The sequence below is a fragment of the Danio rerio genome, chromosome 4 (genome assembly GCF_052040795.2).
Source record: "Danio rerio strain M-AB ecotype USA chromosome 4, GRCz13ab, whole genome shotgun sequence".
NCBI classification, from domain to species: domain Eukaryota; kingdom Metazoa; phylum Chordata; class Actinopteri; order Cypriniformes; family Danionidae; genus Danio; species Danio rerio.
In genome coordinates, this window is record NC_141024.2 from 52,959,601 (window position 1) to 52,972,858 (window position 13,258).

Consider the following 13,258-nt stretch of genomic DNA (forward strand, 5'->3'; position numbering starts at 1 on the left):
CACAACCTCAGAGTAAGCAGTTTATATATATATTTTTATTTTTGTGAATGTCTACTACAGCTACATCAATCGCAAACCCAGCCTACGTGCGGCATAAGTGCCTACCACTTAGAGGTCATCCAGGCAACTTGCAGTGTAATCTCCTCCACTTGTAGGTCTCTGAGCTGCAGCAACACCTAAGCGCTCTGACACACAGACACAAAAGAAACCATTGCTTTTAACCTCCTCTTGGAGAGGAGAGTCTCCGACCCTGGATCTCAGCTCTTCTATGGAGGGACTGTCAGGAATCCTGTAAGAGCATCCCATCCACACAACCTCTTGCCATAAAAACAAAGCAGAATGTGTGGTGAAGGAACTCCGGGTTGACAGAGCCTTGTCCTTGCTCCAAGCAATGTGCTAACAAGGTGCTGAACAGAGTGACGGCGGCACAAAGGTTAGCGCTTATGACTACGGATCAGAAGGTTCTCGGTTACGGAAACCAAGAAACTGTGTATGAGAGAGTGCGTAAGTGTATGAGTGGCACTTGTGCAAGCGGAGCAGGGACGTGCCAGCGATCAGAATGAACTGGAGTTTGTGCCAAGACTGGCGTTCTAAAGTGGCAGTTCCCATATGGTCTAGCGGTTAGGATTCCTGGTTTTCACCCAGGCGGCCCGGGTTCGACTACCGGTATGGGAAGGCTTGAGTGATTTTGCTTCTGTCCTTTTTGGCCAGCGGTCGGACTGCAGCTACCTTATAGGATGTGGTTGTGGAATTGCCTTGTAAGCCTTCGATAGCTCAGTTGGTAGAGCGGAGGACTGTAGGGGGGATGATGGCAATCCTTAGGTCGCTGGTTCGACTCCGGCACGAAGGACATCTTTTGCGCTAAGAGCCGCTTTCTTGCCTTCGCCAAGTAAGTTCACCACTGCTCAAAGTTCAGCATGGAGGTGAAAAGGAAGTTCCCTGACCGGGAATTGAACCCGGGCCGCGGCGGTGAGTGCGCCGAATCCTAACCACTAGACCACCAAGGAAGGTCTGGCTGAAAGTTGCCCTCAAGTCTAGCTGTGGGCCTCCACCCAGGTGTGCTGCAGCTGCTCTGACAAAAATATCTCTAACCTTTGCAACCTCCTCCTGGGGAAGAGAAAGTCTCAGAGCCTGGATCACAGTTCTTCTTGGGAGGGACTGTCACATGCTCGGTGTAAGAGCATCCTATCGACACCAAAACTTGCCATGACAACAAAGCACAGCATGCGTTGAAGGAACTCCGTGTTCACCGAGCCGTGTCCTCTTTCCAATCAGCAAGCTACTGAGCCAGGACTGGGCCAGTGGCGCAATGGATAACGCGTCTGACTACGGATCAGAAGATTCTAGGTTCGACTCCTGGCTGGCTCGTTCAGGATCTTTTTGCGTTGCTCTCAGTGCTGTGCGGTCGCGGTTTGCCCCTGCCGGAGTTGTTCGGTTCTACTCTGGAGTGAATCGAGCTTCTGGGGCCGCCAGCACAGAGCCTGTGGGGTGCTCTCCTGGGTTCAAAGGCTGCCCCAACTGCTCTCATGTCTTGGTCCCGTACATCCCTCAGGACTTCCAGAAGAAACCAGTACAGCCACTCTCCTGGGAAGACGGCAGTGACAGCTTGTAGACCAAAATGTTTGCTGTGAGGCTAAGGCGTTCTACTGCAGCACAGATACGCATTCGAAAAGCAGACAATATTCAAAAACAAAGTGCCAGCCTAAAACAAGATTGCAGTCAAAATGACCACCTCAGACAAGTGTGAGCAATGTTTCCGTCTCTGTTATATGTCGGCAAATATGCCACACAGTGCAGACGCTCATACTACTGAAAAGGAAGTTACCTGACTGAGAAAGGTATAAATAGAAATCGGAGCCTGCTCCAAATGGCCTGGTCAGCTCCAAGCGGGTGAGACTTGAGCTCCAAGTGGGCTGTAAAAACCTCCTGGAGTTTTCTTTCATTTAATGTCTGGTACAAGACACTGCGCCCAACCAGTTATGTTTTTAATGTCAAACCTACCCCAATCCTTAACCCAACCTCACAGTTTCCTGCTGTGTTTTATCAACCTCTCAACCTACCCCAACTCTTAACCCAACCTCACAGTAACAAACCTCCATGTGGGTTTCATTGATTCAATGTCTCGTACATGGCACAGAATACAACCTATCGCAGTTTATTAAAATCACACCTACCCCAGCCCTAGGCCCAACCTCACGGTAACCTGCTGTGTTTTATTCAATTTTACTCCTACCCCAACCCTAAACACAACCTCAGAGTAAGCAGTTTATATATATATTTTTATTTTTGTGAATGTCTACTACAGCTACATCAATCGCAAACCCAGCCTACGTGCGGCATAAGTGCCTACCACTTAGAGGTCATCCAGGCAACTTGCAGTGTAATCTCCTCCACTTGTAGGTCTCTGAGCTGCAGCAACACCTAAGCGCTCTGACACACAGACACAAAAGAAACCATTGCTTTTAACCTCCTCTTGGAGAGGAGAGAGTCTCCGACCCTGGATCTCAGCTCTTCTATGGAGGGACTGTCAGGAATCCTGTAAGAGCATCCCATCCACACAACCTCTTGCCATAAAAACAAAGCAGAATGTGTGGTGAAGGAACTCCGGGTTGACAGAGCCTTGTTCTTGCTCCAAGCAATGTGCTAACAAGGTGCTGAACAGAGTGACGGCGGCACAAAGGTTAGCGCTTATGACTACGGATCAGAAGGTTCTCGGTTACGGAAACCAAGAAACTGTGTATGAGAGAGTGCGTAAGTGTATGAGTGGCACTTGTGCAAGCGGAGCAGGGACGTGCCAGCGAACAGAATGAACTGGAGTTTGTGCCAAGACTGGCGTTCCAAAGTGGCAGTTCCCATATGGTCTAGCGGTTAGGATTCCTGGTTTTCACCCAGGCGGCCCGGGTTTGACTCCCGGTATGGGAAGGCTTGAGTGATTTTGCTTCTGTCCTTTTTGGCCAGCGGTCGGACTGCAGCTACCTTATAGGATGTGGTTGTGAAACTGCCCCTTAAGCCTTCGATAGCTCAGTTGGTAGAGCGGAGGACTGTAGGTGGGATGATGGCAATCCTTAGGTCGCTGGTTCGACTCCGGCTCGAAGGACATCTTTTGCGCTCAGAGCCGCTTTCTTGCCTTCGCCAAGTGAGTTCACCACTGCTCAAAGTTCAGCATGGAGGTGAAAAGGAAGTTCGCCGAATCCTAACCACTAGACCACCAGGGAAGGTCTGGCTGAAGGTTGCCCTCAAGTCCAGCTGTGGGCCTCCACCCAGGTGTGCTGCAGCTGCTCTGACAAAAATAACTCTAACCTTTGCAACCTCCTCCTGGGGAAGAGAAAGTCTCAGAGCCTGGATCACAGTTCTTCTTGGGAGGGTCTGTCACATGCTCGGTGTAAGAGCATCCTATCGACACCACAACTTGCCATGACAACAAAGCACAGCATGCGTTAAAGGAACTCCGTGTTCACCGAGCCGTGTCCTCTTTCCAATCAGCATGCTACTGAGCACTGCTGACGCGAACTGGGCCAGTGGCGCAATGGATAACGTGTCTGACTACGGATCAGAAGATTCTAGGTTCGACTCCTGGCTGGCTCGTTCAGGATCTTTTTGCGTTGCTCTCAGTGCAGTGCGGTCGCGGTTTGCCCCTGCCGGAGTTGTTCGGTTCTACTCTAGAGTGAATCGAGTTTCTGGGGCCGCCAGCACAGAGCCTGTGGGGTGCTCTCCTGGATTCAAAGGCTGCCCCAACTGCTCTCATGTCTTGGTCCCGTACATCCCTCAGGACTTCCAAAAGAAACCAGTACAGCCACTCTCCTGGGAAGACGGCAGTGACAGCTTGTAGACCAAAATGTTTGCTGTGAGGCTAAGGCGTTCTACTGCAGCACAGATACGCATTCGAAAAGCAGACAATATTCAAAAACAAAGTGCTAGCCTAAAACAAGATTGCAGTCAAAATGACCACCTCAGACAAGTGTGAGCAATGTTTCCGTCTCTGTTATATGTCGGCAAATATGCCACACAGTGCAGACGCTCATACTACTGAAAAGGAAGTTACCTGACTGAGAAAGGTATAAATAGAAATCCGAGCCTGCTCCAAATGGCCTGGTCAGCTCCAAGCGGGTGAGACTTGAGCTCCAAGTGGGCTGTAAAAACCTCCTGGAGTTTTCATTCATTTAATGTCTGGTACAAGACACAGCGCCCAACCAGTTATGTTTTTAATGTCAAACCTACCCCAATCCTTAACCCAACCTCACAGTTTCCTGCTGTGTTTTATCAACCTCTCAACCTACCCCAACTCTTAACCCAACCTCACAGTAACAAACCTCCATGTGGGTTTCATTGATTCAATGTCTCGTACATGGCACAGAATACAACCTATCGCAGTTTATTAAAATCACACCTACCCCAGCCCTAGGCCCAACCTCACGGTTACCTGCTGTGTTTTATTCAATTTTACTCCTACCCCAACCCTAAACACAACCTCAGAGTAAGCAGTTTATATATATTTTTATTTTTGTGAATGTCTACTACAGCTACATCAATCGCAAACCCAGCCTACGTGCGGCATAAGTGCCTACCACTTAGAGGTCATCCAGGCAACTTGCAGTGTAATCTCCTCCACTTGTAGGTCTCTGAGCTGCAGCAACACCTAAGCGCTCTGACACACAGACACAAAAGAAACCATTGCTTTTAACCTCCTCTTGGAGAGGAGAGAGTCTCCGACCCTGGATCTCAGCTCTTCTATGGAGGGACTGTCAGGAATCCTGTAAGAGCATCCCATCCACACAACCTCTTGCCATAAAAACAAAGCAGAATGTGTGGTGAAGGAACTCCGGGTTGACAGAGCCTTGTCCTTGCTCCAAGCAATGTGCTAACAAGGTGCTGAACAGAGTGACCGCGGCACAAAGGTTAGCGCTTATGACTACGGATCAGAAGGTTCTCGGTTACGGAAACCAAGAAACTGTGTATGAGAGAGTGCGTAAGTGTATGAGTGGCACTTGTGCAAGCGGAGCAGGGACGTGCCAGCGATCAGAATGAACTGGAGTTTGTGCCAAGACTGGCGTTCCAAAGTGGCAGTTCCCATATGGTCTAGCGGTTAGGATTCCTGGTTTTCACCCAGGCGGCCCGGGTGAAACGGGTACTTTTGCGCTCAGAGCCGCTTTCTTGCCTTCGCCAAGTGAGTTCACCACTGCTCAAAGTTCAGCATGGAGATGAAAAGGAAGTTCCCTGACCGGGAATCGAACCCAGGCCGCGGCGGTGAGAGCGCCGAATCCTAACCACTAGACCACCAGGGAAGGTCTGGCTGAAGGTTGCCCTCAAGTCTAGCTGTAGGTGGGATGATGGCAATCCTTAGGTCACTGGTTCGACTCCGGCTCGAAGGACAACTTTTGCGCTCAGAGCCGCTTTCTTGCCTTCGCCAAGTGAGTTCACCACTGCTCAAAGTTCAGCATGGAGGTGAAAAGGAAGTTCCCTGACCGGGAATCGAACCCGGGCCGCGGTGGTGAGAGCGCCGAATCCTAACCACTAGACCACCAGGGAAGGTCTGGCTGAAGGTTGCCCTCAAGTCTAGCTCTGGGCCTCCACCCAGGTGTGCTGCAGCTGCTCTGACAAAAATAACTCTAACCTTTGCAACCTCCTCCTGGGGAAGAGAAAGTCTCAGAGCCTGGATCACAGTTCTTCTTGGGAGGGACTGTCACATGCTCGGTGTAAGAGCATCCTATCGACACCACAACTTGCCATGACAACAAAGCACAGCATGCGTTGAAGGAACTCCGTGTTCACCGAGCCGTGTCCTCTTTCCAATCAGCATGCTACTGAGCACTGCTTAAATGAACTGGGCCAGTGGCGCAATGGATAACGTGTCTGACTACGGATCAGAAGATTCTAGGTTCGACTCCTGGCTGGCTCGTTCAGGATCTTTTTGCGTTGCTCTCAGTGCTGTGCGGTCGCGGTTTGCCCCTGCCGGAGTTGTTCGACTCCCGGTATGGGAAGGCTTGAGTGCTTTTGAGTGAGTTGACCACTGCTCAAAGTTCAGCATGGAGGTGAAAAGGAAGTTTCCTGACCGGGAATCGAACCAGGGCCGCGGCGGTGAGAGTGCCGAAACCAAACTCCTAGACCACCAGGGAAGGTCTGGTTGAAGGTTGCCCTCAAGTCTAGATGTGGGCCTCCACCCAGGTGTGCTGCAGCTGCTCTGACAAAAATAATTCTAACGTTTGCAACCTCCTCCTGGGGAAGAGAAAGTCTCAGAGCCTGGATCACAGTTCTTCTTGGGAGGGACTGTCACATGCTCGGTGTAAGAGCATCCTATCGACACCACCACTTGCCATGACAACAAAGCACAGCATGCATTGAAGGAACTCCATGTTCACCGAGCCGTGTCCTCTTTCCAAGCAGCATGCTGATGAGCCCTGCTGACACAGACTGGGCCAGTGGCGCAATGGATAACGCGTCTGACTACGGATCAGAAGATTCTAGGTTCGACTCCTGGCTGGCTCGTTCACAGTTTTTTCGCGTTGCTCTCAGTGCAGTGCGGTTGCAGTTTGCCCCCGGAGTTGTTCGGTTCTACTCTGGAGTGAATCGAGTTTCTGGGGCCGCCAGCACAGAGCCTGTGGGGTGCTCTCCTGGGTTCAAAGGCTGCCCCAACTGCTCTCATGTCTTGGTCCCGTACATCCCTCAGGACTTCCAGAAGAAACCAGTACAGCCACTCTCCTGGGAAGACCGCAGTGACAGCTTGTAGACCAAAATGTTTGCTGTGAGGCTAAGGCGTTCTACTGCAGCACAGATACGCATTCGAAAAGCAGACAATATTCAAAAACAAAGTGCCAACCTAAAACAAGATTGCAGTCAAAATGACCACCTCAGACAAGTGTGAGCAATGTTTCAGTCTCTGTTATATGTCAGCAAATATGCCACACAGTGCAGACTGGGCCAGTGGCGCATACTGGCACCTGTAAGTCGTGGTTATTCTTGGCTACACCGGCCAATCACGTTCCGAGTTGGAACCAAGATTTTTTTTAATTCATGGTTACGCTGGCCAATCACGTCCCGAGCTGGAACCAAGATTCACCCTATTCTTGGTTACGGCAGCCAATCCTGTTCCGAGTTACAATGAACGCTATGGCCAGTCAGAGCCCTTATACCATTCAAGATTTGTACTGTAATAACAGATTTCGTTGCAGATTAATTCGGACAACAATTGCAAATGAAGTATTTTTATAACAAGTTGGTTTAAATGAATAACCATTACCGTAACATTAATTACAACAACACGATTATTAAATGATTGTTATAGATGTTGTATAACGTTATTTGGTAAGATTAACTTAGCAGACCAAGCACTCTTTAAAGTTTTACTACAAACATATTAATGCAGTTATTGTACATTACAACACTTTATATTATTATTTACTACCATAGTTACAATAATGCCCGTGCATTATTCTAACACATCAATGAATTACTCACTTATAATAAATATAAGGCTCATTTCATCAGTCACTGATTATAAACAAATATTATAATAACGCTCACATATGACTACATCACTAATCATAAACTAATCTAATAAATCAGTCACAAAGCAAAAAAAAAAACAATATGGATCACGCATGAATGCATCACTAATAATAAACCAATAATAGAATAATGCTCACACATTAATTCATCACTAATAATAAAGCGATAATATAAGGGTCACACATTAATGCATCTTCAATAATAAACCAATAATATAATAATGCACACACATTAATTCATCCCTAATTATAATCCAGTAACAAAGTTAACATTAATAATCTTCTTTAATTTTCTATTTCACAGACATAGATTAAATTACTAACAGACTAAAATATAAGTAACTTCAATTTAAAGTAATAGTTTGATATATTGAATATGTTTGAATACAGTTGTGCCTTGTCTACTAAAGAAAGAAAATTGATTGATTTATGTTTAATACAAGCAAGGCGTTGTATTGCTTTATGCTGGAAAAATTTTAATCGCCCCTCCATTGGATTTTGGTTGAGAAACCTTATAACATGCTTGGCTCTTGAAAAGCTCACATATATAATAAGGAAAAAATCCTCTGAATTTTGTGACATCTGGGAATTGTTTTTGAACTTTGTAAAAAACGGAGATATTGAAGAAGCTTCGGAAGTCTGAAGTTGTGGGATGTTAATTGGTGCTTGATTTTATTTTTATTTATTTATTTATTATATTTATTATGTGTATATGTATATGTGTAATTTATTATTTTATTTATTTGCATTTTTTTATTATTTATTTATTTATTTATTTTTTTCCCTAAGCCTGTCTAGGCTAAGTTTTGGGTTCAATACTCAATAAAGACATGTTATAATAGTTAGTAATAGTTTGAATGCACTGCTTTTACATGTAATAAAACAGTAGTTTACAAAATGTAGAAAATATTTTCTTTTTGGAAATGAAAATGTTGTCTTCAAAAAATTTACGTTACATGTACATTATTACATTACAAAAGAGATAAAATAAAATTTGACTTATTCACTGTCTCAACTAGGACAAACATTGTTATTAATGATGTAATTATTTTATTGATGGCAGCCTGAATCTGACAGATAGAGGCAATAAAAGTAAAGGAAGCTAACAAAGGAGTCATACAGAAACTGTCCCCAGAGGCAGTACTGGACAAGACCAAAGAAACTTAAATGAGCACCATGGAGATGTGATTAACAGAAAACATCTGCTGGGTTTCTTTGAAATCCAGTTTGGTGTATTTTGTGGCCAAACATTCAGGTGGGTGGCTGAAAATGCAAGCTGGAACCGAGGACTCATCAGGGTGAAAAGAGAGGTATAGCTGGGTATCATCAGCATAGCAGTGGTAGGAAAATCCATGTTTCTGGATGACTGGTCCTAAAGATGTTGTGTAGATGGAGAAGAGAAGTGGCCCAAGAACAGAGCCTTGAGATACCCCACTGTTTAGATGCTGTAGGTTGGACACCTCTCCCCTCCAAGACACCCTGAATGACCTGTCAGAGAGGTAAGATCTGAACCATTGTATAACAGTGCCCGCAACGCCCAGTGACTCGAGCGTAGATACCAGGATCTGGTGGTTTACAGTGTCAAAAGCAGCTGACAAATCCAGCAAGATGAGGACTGATGATTTAGAGTCTGCTTTAGCCAGTCTGAGATCCTCCACGACCGAGAGCAGGGCAGTCTCAGTTGAATGGCCTTTCTTAAAGCCAGATTGCCAGCTTAACTAGACTAAAAGCTTACCTCTTGGAAATGTAGCAAGCTAAGCTAAAAACTCCTTGGCAAAAGTAGTGTAGCTACATCCAAGCTAATTTTACAATATTCATATTTAAATCGAAGCAACTTAAATCCAAGTCAATCATATCTTAGTGATCAATAAAACTGTCAATGAAAAATGATTCAGTTCAGTAATTTACTGTAAATATTATGTTGTACCAAACAGAAACAAATAATGTTATATAACAGCAAAAACTAAAAATCCAATAAAACCAGGTGTTACACAAATAAAATACTATAGTTATTTATAGTAAAGGGAAATACTCTGCAATAAGCATTATATTGTATATACTTTTACAACTTTTCATTAATGAATTACACCCTAATCTAATCTCTCTGCCATCTTTTAATCAAGCAAGTTTCTCGTGTCAGCTCAATGATTGTTTGGCTACATCACCAACCAGAGCAAGAGGTGGCAGTAACGCATCAAAAACTTTGTTATCGACCACCGTAAAACAGGAAGAAGAAGAAAATGTCATTCTTCTAATGTAGAAACTTCTTTGTTATTGATCGGTAAAGCTGTTTCAGTAACCGAAGAGGCCTCCGGTGCACAGAACTGCACAATAGGTGGTTGGCGCTGACAAGCAGTAATACACACGGTGTGTTTGGCAACCCCCCATATGGGAGTCCAGGGCCGTAACATCCATTGTCTCTAACGTTAGCTTAAAAGATTTCCGGCATCAACAGCAGTAGGCGTCGCGGTCATTTCCTGGCACAGGCTTAACCCAAACTCAATTCGGATTCCTTGGCCACAGCGACACTTTCCCATTTTAGCCGACAAACTGGGCTAGTGACTATCTTGTTCTGTACCTCACCTCAAGTAACCATATGACGGGTGCGCACACTTTCGCGATTTCTGCTATGACATGGAGGTAGAGGTGCACTCAACATTACGCTGCATTAATTTTTAAGTAGCCTACATTAGTAACAGTTCATTTTGTTACGGTCTGAACTTAATCCTAGGAAAGGCAAAAATAAATGCATAAAATTAAGACCTTTGTAACAAAATTCAAGACGTTGTATACCAAATTCAAGGCTATAAGGCCTTAATTTGACATTATCAAATTGAAGACTTTTTCAATGCTTTTAAGACCCTGCCGGTACTCTGGACATGGACCTTCAGCATGCAGTGGGACAGTTTGCTGCTGAGTGTGACATGGCAGAGAAAGAAACAGCACCTCTAAGTCAGAAACCATAATGCTTGAATGGAAAACAGTGGCCACCTCCAGTTTGGCAGAGAGTCCTTACCAAAATGGAGTATCTGATTTTTTTTGCCATGAGGAATGTAATATGAGATTAAAAGATGGATCAGTGCAGCAGTAATAATTCCTTACATTTATATAGCGCTTTTCTGGGCACTCAATGCACAATGGGGGGATCTCCTCCACCACTTCACCAGTGTGTAGCATCCACCTGGATGACACACCAGCCCACACACCACACACCAGCTGATTGGTGGAGAGGAGACAGAGATGAAGCCAATTGAATATGGGGATGGTTAGGAGCCCATGATGGACAGAGGCCTACTCTTTCCGAAGGACATCCTGGGACCGAAAGACGGTGCTCACTGAGCACTATACTGGGGCATTAGGACCCCTGCTGGCCTAACTAACACCACTTCCGGCAGCAACCTAGCTTTCCCATGTGGTCTCCCATTCAGGTACTGACCGGGCGCAGCCCTGCTTAGCTTCAGTGGGCAGCCATGTGAGAGTTGCATGACTCATGGTCATGACTGAAAGGACAAGATCTCGGATACAACCGGACACATTTTACGAAGTGTTATGACCCGCTTGTTTGAGTCGCAGCACAAAAGAGAGATAAGCCAACAAAATAACCTAAATGCAAAATATTTATTATAAAATGCAACTTATAGAACAATCAATCAATGCAACCAACAAATGTTTAGGGATACTAATGAAGATAAAGAACTTAGGATATAATCACAACAACACTTTAACTACATGATATAAGTAATGCAGAACAAAACCATAAGGTTAAAGAGCATATTGTAGGTTAAAAATTTGTTTAAAAAAAAGGTAGAATCGTTTGTGAAAATACTCTATAATACCATAACATACCATATTAAAATGTTTTACGAAGTGCAAGGGCACAAATTTGAAAGAAAATGTGTCTGTTTTCCCACTTCCGCTTTTTTTTCTAACCACCCCGGTGACGTCAGTGCAGGGACTTATCTGACAGACGCGCACTGTTTACAGTGGGGCAGAGGAGCTAATAGCAGAACTGGTTGTTAGTTTTGGCGTAATTTATCATCATCTTGGTATATTATTGCATTTATGGAAACTGCACAAACTCCAGCCTGTCAACAGATCAAGTCCACAAGTTTCCTCTTGCTATTTTGGTTCGTGAAATGGGATGAATCCGATAAGAGTGATAGCTGACGCGAATGGCGAGAAACACTCCTGGTTCAGTCGGAGATGCAGCTCGGTAAGCTGTACACGGTAAGACAACTCGTTTTTCGTTTATGTTTGTCAACTTTCAAGTCCATACGCATTATTATTTGAGTAATTTGAAGCAACGTGATGTGTTTACTTTGGAGTAGCCGATAGCACGGCTGCTAGCTTGTATTGTTAAGCATATTAAATATACTTTTTAAAGCTTGTAAAAATGTACACATATGATAAGACGGCTAGTAGCATCAGTTTGCTAATATAATAAATGTCTTGTATAGTTACAGCGTTGTGACTTTGTTTGCTTTGGGGTGTGTTTATTAGACTTTGGGAGACAGATTATGACCCGGAGCTAAAGGCTTTCTCTCCACTGGCCTCTCGGTCAACTGTGCTTCACTTTGGCTCACAGAGTAACCTCAACTAAGGTAAAGTGGATTTTATATTCGCACATTCGATTAGTGACAGCTTGTGTGACACACTCTCAGTATTGTTTACCATAGCACTTTTATTATAATGACTGAAATCACACGTAAATATGACTTATTAACAACATTAGCACTATTAAACTGACAGTGAACAATGTTGTACTTTGATAGTCATTGGCTGCTAACATGATATTAGGTATTAGCAAATAATACTCTTCTGAAATTATATTATTAGGGAGAAAGTCAGAATGTGTGAATATAAAACCAATTTTACCTCAGACATTCACCTCGTTCATTGGGTAAAATATTATGACCCCTATCGTGAATTATTTGTGCATGGTATTATTTGATAACAAAAACTAGAAGGGCAAAGAATTACTACAATATTTCTATATAATGCAGGCAGGTAAAGTCACACTATCTTTGACTTCCTTTTTTTTTTTAAATATTGGAAACGTGTAACCATTGACTTCCATATCTGTTTTTCCCACCATAGACGTCAATGGTTACAGATTTTTAGCTTTCTTCAAAATATCTTGGTTTGTGATCAACAGAAGAAAGTCAATAAGGTTTGAAACCACTTGAGGGAGAGTAAAAATATTCTGTCCTGTCAATGAGGAAAGGCACTTTTTATTCACATATGAGGAATATTCATCTTGTAGAAGAAAAACAAATAACATTCAAAAAATTGAAGTTTGTTCTTACATGCTCAACTTATAATGGGTACAGTCTACTGTATATGTGAGATGGTTTGCAGTTCACTATCCAGGGGTCTGCAAATGTGGTTGGGTTTTCTGTATTATGTTATATTAAAAATCATATGGTGAATTTTAAAATATACATTATTAATAAACATGATTTCATCTTTTGCATTATTTCCCCAGAATATATGCATCAGCCCTCACTGCATGTCTGACGGTGGACTACTGGAGGTCTTCACAGGCTCGACGAGAATGCAGAAGTGGCCACTACATTTGCTCTCCTTTCTAGATCCTTCCAGCGGGTTTACAAGGATGAGGCTGTCGGCATCTTTTTACACAGCATTCACAATTTAACACACATTAAAGACATGATGGTGTGGTACCCACATAAACGTTGGCCAACTTACTGAAAAATAATGTTAGGTTTACTTTTAAATGGGTCAGATGATATATT

At 44.0% G+C, this 13,258-nt stretch overlaps 2 protein-coding genes and 10 non-coding genes across 12 annotated transcripts in view; 9 read left to right on the plus strand and 3 right to left on the minus strand.

Annotated features, from left to right (window-relative positions):
- Window positions 1-13,258, minus strand: part of LOC137491225 (uncharacterized) — a 481,743-nt gene that overhangs the window by 370,112 nt on the left and 98,373 nt on the right. The window lies entirely within an intron of this gene.
- Window positions 1-13,258, plus strand: part of LOC137490924 (uncharacterized) — a 671,652-nt gene that overhangs the window by 117,731 nt on the left and 540,663 nt on the right. The window lies entirely within an intron of this gene.
- Window positions 604-675, plus strand: trnae-uuc (transfer RNA glutamic acid (anticodon UUC)). Its single transcript has one exon. It is a non-coding gene; the product is annotated as a tRNA-Glu (tRNA).
- Window positions 764-850, plus strand: trnay-gua (transfer RNA tyrosine (anticodon GUA)). The gene is given in 2 exon segments: window positions 764-800; window positions 815-850. It is a non-coding gene; the product is annotated as a tRNA-Tyr (tRNA).
- trnar-acg (transfer RNA arginine (anticodon ACG)) lies at window positions 1,296-1,368 on the plus strand. Its single transcript has one exon. It is a non-coding gene; the product is annotated as a tRNA-Arg (tRNA).
- Window positions 2,851-2,922, plus strand: trnae-uuc (transfer RNA glutamic acid (anticodon UUC)). Its single transcript has one exon. It is a non-coding gene; the product is annotated as a tRNA-Glu (tRNA).
- trnay-gua (transfer RNA tyrosine (anticodon GUA)) lies at window positions 3,011-3,097 on the plus strand. The gene is given in 2 exon segments: window positions 3,011-3,047; window positions 3,062-3,097. It is a non-coding gene; the product is annotated as a tRNA-Tyr (tRNA).
- trnar-acg (transfer RNA arginine (anticodon ACG)) lies at window positions 3,513-3,585 on the plus strand. Its single transcript has one exon. It is a non-coding gene; the product is annotated as a tRNA-Arg (tRNA).
- Window positions 5,211-5,282, minus strand: trnae-cuc (transfer RNA glutamic acid (anticodon CUC)). Its single transcript has one exon. It is a non-coding gene; the product is annotated as a tRNA-Glu (tRNA).
- On the minus strand, window positions 5,455-5,526 carry trnae-cuc (transfer RNA glutamic acid (anticodon CUC)). Its single transcript has one exon. It is a non-coding gene; the product is annotated as a tRNA-Glu (tRNA).
- trnar-acg (transfer RNA arginine (anticodon ACG)) lies at window positions 5,824-5,896 on the plus strand. Its single transcript has one exon. It is a non-coding gene; the product is annotated as a tRNA-Arg (tRNA).
- On the plus strand, window positions 6,411-6,483 carry trnar-acg (transfer RNA arginine (anticodon ACG)). Its single transcript has one exon. It is a non-coding gene; the product is annotated as a tRNA-Arg (tRNA).